The sequence below is a fragment of the Hevea brasiliensis genome, chromosome 16 (genome assembly GCF_030052815.1).
Source record: "Hevea brasiliensis isolate MT/VB/25A 57/8 chromosome 16, ASM3005281v1, whole genome shotgun sequence".
Taxonomy (NCBI): Eukaryota; Viridiplantae; Streptophyta; class Magnoliopsida; order Malpighiales; family Euphorbiaceae; genus Hevea; species Hevea brasiliensis.
Genome location: NC_079508.1, coordinates 950,610 through 959,017, shown reverse-complemented (window position 1 = coordinate 959,017; position 8,408 = coordinate 950,610). Strand labels below are relative to the sequence as shown.

Here is an 8,408-nt window from a genome sequence, read left to right as displayed (position 1 = left end):
CCGTTATTCACATAGTTCATATGTTCTGTGGAGAGTTCATTGAAGTTGTTACATTCTGAAGTCATATATCCTTCTCCACAGTTGTCATAGTGTTTATTGTTCATCCCTATAACATTGGCTTGCATTCTATCAAGCCTTTTTGTGAGCTGGTCAAATTGAGCATTTATCATGCTTAGGGCTTTCACTTCCAGGATCCCTGCTGTTCTTGTATTTCCCCTTTCATTTGACCACTCGTAGTTATGATACATGACGCTTTTCAGAAGTTCAAATGCTTGGTCCACTGTTTTCTCCATCAGGTCACCTTCTATAGTTGAATCTACTATGCTCCTTATAGAGGGCAGTAGCCTATTATAGAAGTTCTGAAACAAGAGCCAATCCTCTATGCCATGGTGTGGACATTCTCTCTGTAAGTCTTTATATCTTTCCCATGCATCATAAAGTAATTCACCTTCCTTTTGCCTACAGGTGTTAAGTTCAACTCTCAACCTTGCAGTCTTTGCAGTTAGAAATACCTTGCTAGAAAAGCTTGTGAGAGGTCTTCCCAAGTGGTGAATGTTCTAGCTGGTTGAGAAAGTAACCACTTCCTTGCTCTATCTCAAAGGGAGAATGGGAATGCTCTGAGTCTTATAGCTTGATCAGAGACTCCATTCATCTTAAATGTGTCACATAGGGCAAGAAAACATTGGAGGTAGTAATGTGGATCTTCTATTGGTGAACCACCAAACTGGATCTGTTGGATCATCTGGAGCCATGCCGATTTTAATTCAAAAGTGTTGGCATCTACTGTGGGTCTTGTAATATTAGGTTGGAATCCTTGTATAGATGGAGCTCCGTAGTCCTTCAAGAGTCTTGGCCTGTTGTTGTTGTTGTCAGCCATGATTGGAGTTTCTGGATCTCCTTGATCTTGTTCTTGGCATTTCCTTTCTCTTCTGATGGCTCTTTGGGTCCTATCTATCTCTGGATCAAAATCAAAAACTTCTTCCTCTGGCTTTGTTCTGGTCATGTGCCAAACCAATCACCTGAGAGAGAATAAAAGAATAAAATGAATTAAACAAAATTAAATAGTAAATGAAAATGTCTAAATCAGCTAAATTACCTATCGCCTAGTATTACTAAAATTAAGTTCTCCGACAATGGTGCCAAAAACTTGTTTGCTGGTTTTTCAACCCCGAAAGTGCACGGATCGCGAACAAGTAATAAAGTAGTGAGTAGAGTATCGTCCCACGATGAATTTAACTAGTAAGTACCAAACTACACAACGATTTTGGTTGTCTAGGCTATCGAATAGAATGGGGGAGTGATATTTATCTATTGTGAACACTGGGAATAAAAAAGGTAATAACTTTATAATGAAATAATCTATTTTGAAATAATTCTAGAATTAAGATTTCACACTTTAACCTTATTATGGATGTAATCTTGTCTATTCATTGGATTGAGAATCTTTTGCCTTGATGGAAATTAATCCTAAAGTATCCTAGGTCCTCTCTCAAGGAACCTAAGGTGTGTCTCAATTAGAGCTAAACCCTACTTTCGTAGGTGATTGGTTCTAATAAAAACCCTTTAAAACCTATGATTAATTATGGAACTCCATAAAGGTTATCAGCCTATCTCTAGGTCAGATTTTCTAGGTTCAAAATCTTGATTTTTTAATATTAATCTTCACCTTTCAGTTCTTCAATTAATATCTATAATCAATACTAAGTGGGTACCAATACATAGCACGTATTAAGATCGCAAGAAATTAAATTAAAGAACAAATCTCAAATCCAATAAATAAAGCTCAATATTTATCCATAATAATGATTACAAGCGTTACTCTCTAATTCCATAATATAGAAATTACTCACTCATGGTAAGTTTAGCAAACATAATAAAAATAAATAAAAGAACAATAAAAGTCCGCTTAAAAAAATAAAATAAAAGAACTGAAGAGAATCTGTAGCTTTGATCTTGTGGAAGTTCAACTGAAGGCTCCTCCTTGATACTGATACACTACTCTTCTAGGCGACTGTGAGAAAATAACGAAGGTGTTATTGTCCGACTCTCTATCCCCCTCTCTTTCTACTTTCTGCTGCTTCTATTTATATTTAGTGCCTAGGGTTAGGTTTTCAGAGTCCCAGAAGCATTAGAAGTCTCTTCTCTCTGTCAAAAACTGGAGCTGGAGCCAAATCAGGAATCTGGCTGTCAGCTGATACACGGCCCAGGGCCGTGTAATTTACTAGAGCTTTGAAGACTGCATCTTGTATTGGCACAAAAGATTACATGGGGCATTGCTAGTTACACGGGTCCAAGTACACGACTCGTGTTCTTTTGCTTTACAGAGAGTTTCTTAATCCTAGCTAGGTAGAGACTTACACGGGTCTCCATGGTTTACACAGGTCTGTGTACACAGCCCATGTACTGTGTTTCTTCATTGGCTCTTTTAGTTTTCCTCTAGCAGTAGGTTACACAGGTCTGAGGCTTTAATTACACGACCCGTGTAAAGTGTATCGATGACATTTCTCTTTCCTTTAGTCTTTCTAAGCTCCCTTCTGTACTCTTATACCTTGGAACTTTATCCAAAAACCTGAAATGATGTAGAAAATATGAAATTTAGAGTTTGACAATGGAATTTTCAAAAGTTGATGAAATTAATGATTATGCATGAGATTACTTATCTAAATGCTGTGAAATAATATACAAATGTGCTTAAAAACATCTATAAAATACAAGTGTATCAAAGGTGGATTGAGAGTGCTTAGGACTTATAAACTAAGGTTAGTGCTAAGAATTTCATAAATTTTTAAAGTTTTTACTAAATTAATTAGGGTTTCTTTTACAATTAGGGGTTTCTTAGTATAATGCCTATTTAATACTATTATGGTGGTATTATAACTATTTGATGTGTATTATTGCGAAACAATAATGATTTGTTGAAGAAATTAAATGAAATGTGTATTGGACATTATGGGTGAATTTGAATAGCTTGAGTCCAGTGGAGTTAAATGCTCATAACTTGAGCTACATAACTCTAATTAATGTGCAACCAATGGCAAATTTAAGAGAAGACAATATGCTAAAACTTTCATGGAGACAAGGCCCAAATTTTGTGTGTAGACACTTGAAATAATTGCTAGAATTTGAGTTACAACACCTGAAACCTAGGTGCAGATACCCCAGACAATCTAGATTAGAATAAGTCCAACTCACTCTAAGAAACTCAAAATTAGGTAATTCTTGATTTTTTGAAAAGCTAAAACCTAAAGGAACAACTTTCCTAAAGAGTAAAATGACAAATTCAAAGTGTAACTTGTTCAAATATGGGCTCCAAAAGCTACCCAAAACCTGTCCTGCGAATATTATATTAGTGCATCCAAACCTATCCTGTTTACCTAGACATAACTCATTGTGTATAATTCCAAATGAGGTAAGATTTATCTTTTTGGAAAGCTAAGACATAGAGGAACAACTTTCATGAAGAAACCTTAACCTGAAACTGACTGGAAAATACCCAAATTATGGCTGGAATCCGGCAAGGAAAAACTGGAATCCTGAAAAATGACCAAATGAATGGTACAAACTAAATTGAGCAAAACTTACTCTACAAAACTCCAAATTAAATAATTCTTGAACTTGTATAATCCTGAGACACAGGGGAACAAATCATATGAAGATTATGATGCTAAATTATGACTGTAACCTATCCAAATTTATTTGACAAAGAAGTCTAGAAATCTGCCTGGATTCTAGAAGTGACCTAATACCAGATAATTGGTCACTAAATAGTTTTGGCAAAATGGCTTTAACTCAAGCTACACAAATGCAAATTGAATGATTCTAAAGCTAAAATAAACATAAGACATAGATCTATAATTTTCATGAAGATGGTATAGTACAATTCCTGTTGTACCTTGACCAAATCTATTAAGAAAATTGAGGTACCAAACCTGAAAATTATAAAATGTAAGCATAATTGTTTAAAATGTGAAATTGTGTTTGAGACCTATGTTCCCGTGATGAATGAGAAAATGATGAAATAATAAGAACCTTGAATTGTTAATAATAATAAATTAGCCTGAGTATGCCTAAACAATAGTGCATGAGTTGGATAGATTGGCATGCTAAGAAGGGATGAGATTAGCAATACTGCACATGGCTTCTATGCTCGGATATCATTGGCAGGCACCGAGTGTCCGATATGGTTATCCCTAATTCATGATTAGTTTGAATAATCATTGGCAGGCATCGAGTGTCCAATATGATTATTCCCATGTCTTTTATGCCCACTATATTATATACTCGGCAGGCATCGATGTGTCCAGCGCCATTAAAACCCGCATATCCAGTCTAGACAGTTCTGTTAAAGGTTACTTTGGGTACCAAAATAAATTCAGAAATTGGAATATCGAAATAAAGAAAAGAAAAAATCCTATAAAAATAACTATTTCCAAAGATCATGAAAATATAGAAAGATGAGAAAATGAAAGAAAAATATTATAAAATAACTATAAAAATTTGATGTTATAGACTCTATATTCTTCTCAAAATGATTTATGAATATTTAAATGTGCATTTTCTTATTTCATACAAGCATAAAATTACTTTTATTTGTATATGGTATTTTTATTATACTAGTGCACCACTAAGCAGAAATGCTTAGCGCGATGGTTTCTCCTCGCATAGGTCCAGATGATAAGACCCAATAGACGTTGGATAGGGATTGTGGTTGGATCTGTAATAGTAGTCCTCGTCACCTTAGCACGTCATTTTGGTATAGATTTTTGGCCCACAATAGTGCATGACTATGTACATTGTAATTAAACAAAGATGTAATTAAATTTTTGGATTGTATGATAAATATGTACATATTTTGTAAATGAATGTAATGAAGGAAAATTTATGTATAGAAATGGAAGTGATTAGAAAAGAAATTATGAATTGTGATGTTGATATTGATATAGATTTGATACTTTCCAATATAGATGATTTTAACAGGTCAATTCTTTAATAGGTCAATTATTAAAAATACGGGAAAACTCTTGTAGTTTTCTATTTAAAATTTCCTTAATTAAATTATGATGAAATTAAAGTGACCATCAATTAAATAGGATAAGATTAGATACATTGACGCAAGATGTGTCATTCCTTTACTCGGCTATACTGTAGATCAAGCAAGAGGGTGTTACACCTTCTCATTTGAGGTATGCATTTTTAGCAGAGTCTTCTACTTTTCCTTTGGTAATATTTCTGCCCATCTGTCTATTAAGCTAGAGAATGAATTATTGAATGTGTTTAGGAAGCATAAGAAAGCACTAGGATGGTCTATAAATGATATTACAGGAACTAGTCCTAGTATTTGCATGCATAAAATCTTAATGGAAGATAACTACAAGCCTTCTATTGAAATTAACATAGATTAAATCCTAATATGGTGGAAGTAGTTAGAGCTAAAATAATGAAATTACTTGATGTAGGGATTATTTATCCTATTTCTAATAGTAATTGGGTTAGTCCTATTTAGGTAGTTCCTAAGAAAGAGAGAATGATTGTAGTTATCCGTGATAAAAATGAACTCATTCCTACAAGGATAGTCACAGGTTGGCGTGTGTGTTTTGAATATAGAAATTTGAATAAAGCATCAAGCGAAGACCACTTTCCTTTACCTTTAATATATAAGATGCTATAAAGATTATTTGGATACCTTTTATTGCTTTCTAGATGGATATTCTAGCTATTTTCAAATCCCTATTGTACTTAAGGATTAGGAAAAGACCACTTTTACTTGTCTAAATGGAACATTTACATATAAGAGAATGCCATTTGGATTGTGTAATGCACCTACAACCTTTCAAAGGTGTATGATGGCTATATTCTCTAACATAGTTAAGAAATTTATTGAGATATTTATGGATGATTTTTCTGTGCTTGGGTCTTCTTTTGATGTTTGTTTATCTAACCCTTCCCAAGTTCTTCAGAGATGTGAGAAAACTAACCTTGTGTTGAACTGGAGAAGTGTCATTTTATGGTGTAGGAAGGTTTAGTATTAGGCCAAAAAATTTTAGGTAGAAGCATAGAAGTGGATAAGGCAAAGGTGGAGATTATGCCACCACCCACATCTGAGATTAATTCGATGGGTACTTTTGTTACAAGAATTTGACCTAGAGATTTGAGACAAGAAGGGTTCGGAGAATCTTATAGCATATCACTTGTCTTAGTTAGAACTTGGAGAGACGAATGAGGATACTGAGGTACCAAGTAGTGAATTCTTTCTTGATAAGTGATTATTTGCATTAATTTCATCTAACACTCCTTAATATGCTAACATTGTTAACTTTAAAGCATGTAACATCATTCCTCTTATAACGACCCAATAAGGAGCAGCTACTAATATTAAGAAACGGGTCAACTTAAGGCTGTCGGAACCCATGATAAGCCTAAAACCTGATAAAAACATTTCTTTATTTCATTTAAAACAATAACTTATAGCAACTCAACAATTATACTCTAGCTTTTCATACATAAACATTCATCATTTTCTTTGGAGATAGCTCTAAATTTAAGCCTTTTCATAATCATTCAAGAAAGCTTAAATATAGTCCCTTTAATCATGCATAATAATAGAGTGTTTAGAGCAAGAGAACATAAAGTTCTTATAGATTATTACATTACATAACTTACAATACTCTATAGTTAAAGCATAGTATTAAACTTATTAAATTACATGTCCCATATAATAAGATTTCATAGCATACATCAAATAGTGCCATTCCACTACATGGATCCTCTCTGTTAATACCTTTATTTCTACTGTTTTACAACTAGGGCTAAGGGAAGGGGGTAAGCTTTGGAAAGCTTAATGAATAAACTAACAGTTTAACATATTCCATTTTATTCAAATCATACATATATAATGCAATTAAGCACTTGATTTTTCACAATATAAATAATTCACATAAAAGAGACTTGTCATCAGTAATTTCACAAAAAAATTTGCTCAGCTTATAAAGATGCTCCAAAGGACTTCCTCTTATTACATAACATAACCAATATGCCCGACTCATAATAAAGCTTGGTATTGGTACATTGGGCCTATTAATGGGGACTGAGCCCAAAATGGTTCTTTTCTTACAAACAAGAGAACTTGTATACCCAAAAGTCCAACATATAAGTGGGCATCCACTTGCCCCCAAGGGTGAATGAAATGTCTTTGGGCCTAATTTTTCAAATAGGCAACTAAGGGACTAATTCTGTTTCCCAAATCCATTCCACTAACCCTTAAAACTTACATGTCTAACACATAGATCCAAAAGTTCAACAAATAACATGCAAAAAGGGTCCTAGGGTAGCATGTTTTCAAGGTTTAGCATGGGCTTGAATTCCATCCTTATATCTCCAAAGGGTCAATAGGCTCCCATAAGCAAGGACTTAACCATTGTGTCTCTCATTGGCCTTAAGAAAGCTAAAGATACAAATGACAAGGCCCATGCCCTTTTTGTAAAGAAGGTACATGCTATGGATTACCAAGTGAAGTTAATTTGCTCTAGCTCAATTGGAAGTAGAGCCTCCTCGGCTTGACTCAATGGGGCTAATCACATTAAGGTTTTGGAAGTAAGGTGTGTGTTTGTGTTCATGCAATGCAAAGAACTTTAATAAAGAAACAAAAAGAAGCTATAAGATGGACGATGGAGTAACTATCCTCAATCCCTAGTGGAGTTGCCACTGTAGGTAACAAGTTATTCTCTATACTGGTTTAGCTCCATCTTCCCATAACACTACCATGGAGCTTAGATATAAATGCCTCGAGAGGCGAAGGATTGACTAAAGTCTCCATTCAGATGATAACTAGGATATATTCTTTAGATGGGATGTGGATGATAACTCTATCCTTTGCAGAGGTCTACTACCCTTCTCTTGCCATGAGCCTAATGGCTTAGGTTCGGGATAATGGGTACAAAAGAGGGAAGGTGTTAGGCACCCTTTCTATTTGGACTTATCTTAGAATAAGAGTCAGTCTCTTCGTTGTGCTTCTTATAGCTTGTCTTATTACTTCTTTATAAAAGTTCTTGATCATTCAAATGCATATCCAAGTTAAACATGCACAATTTGTTCATTTAAACACATTACACCCATTACATGTGCATATTTGTAGCCTTAAATCATGCTTGGTTTTTATGTTAAGCTTGTTACCATGTTTACCTTATTGGCCTATTAATCATGTTTCTATGTTCTTTTCATGCTTTGGGTTGATTGACACATTTTGGAAGACAATCCAAATTATAAGCAACTCTTAGCATGCATCTCATGTTTCTAATAGGCAATATCTTATTCTAATTTACCTTATTTCCCTAAGTCAATTTACATGCAATGTAGGTGATTAAAATAAATAAATAAAACATACAAAGAAAAGAGCAAGGAGAAAATATTAC

At 34.1% G+C, this 8,408-nt stretch overlaps 1 non-coding gene across 1 annotated transcript; it reads left to right on the top strand.

The window, feature by feature from the left end:
- Positions 1 to 381: 381 nt before the first annotated feature.
- Positions 382 to 488, top strand: LOC131175185 (small nucleolar RNA R71). The gene has a single exon (XR_009145347.1). It is a non-coding gene; the product is annotated as a small nucleolar RNA R71 (small nucleolar RNA).
- The last annotated feature ends 7,920 nt before the right edge of the window (positions 489 to 8,408 follow it).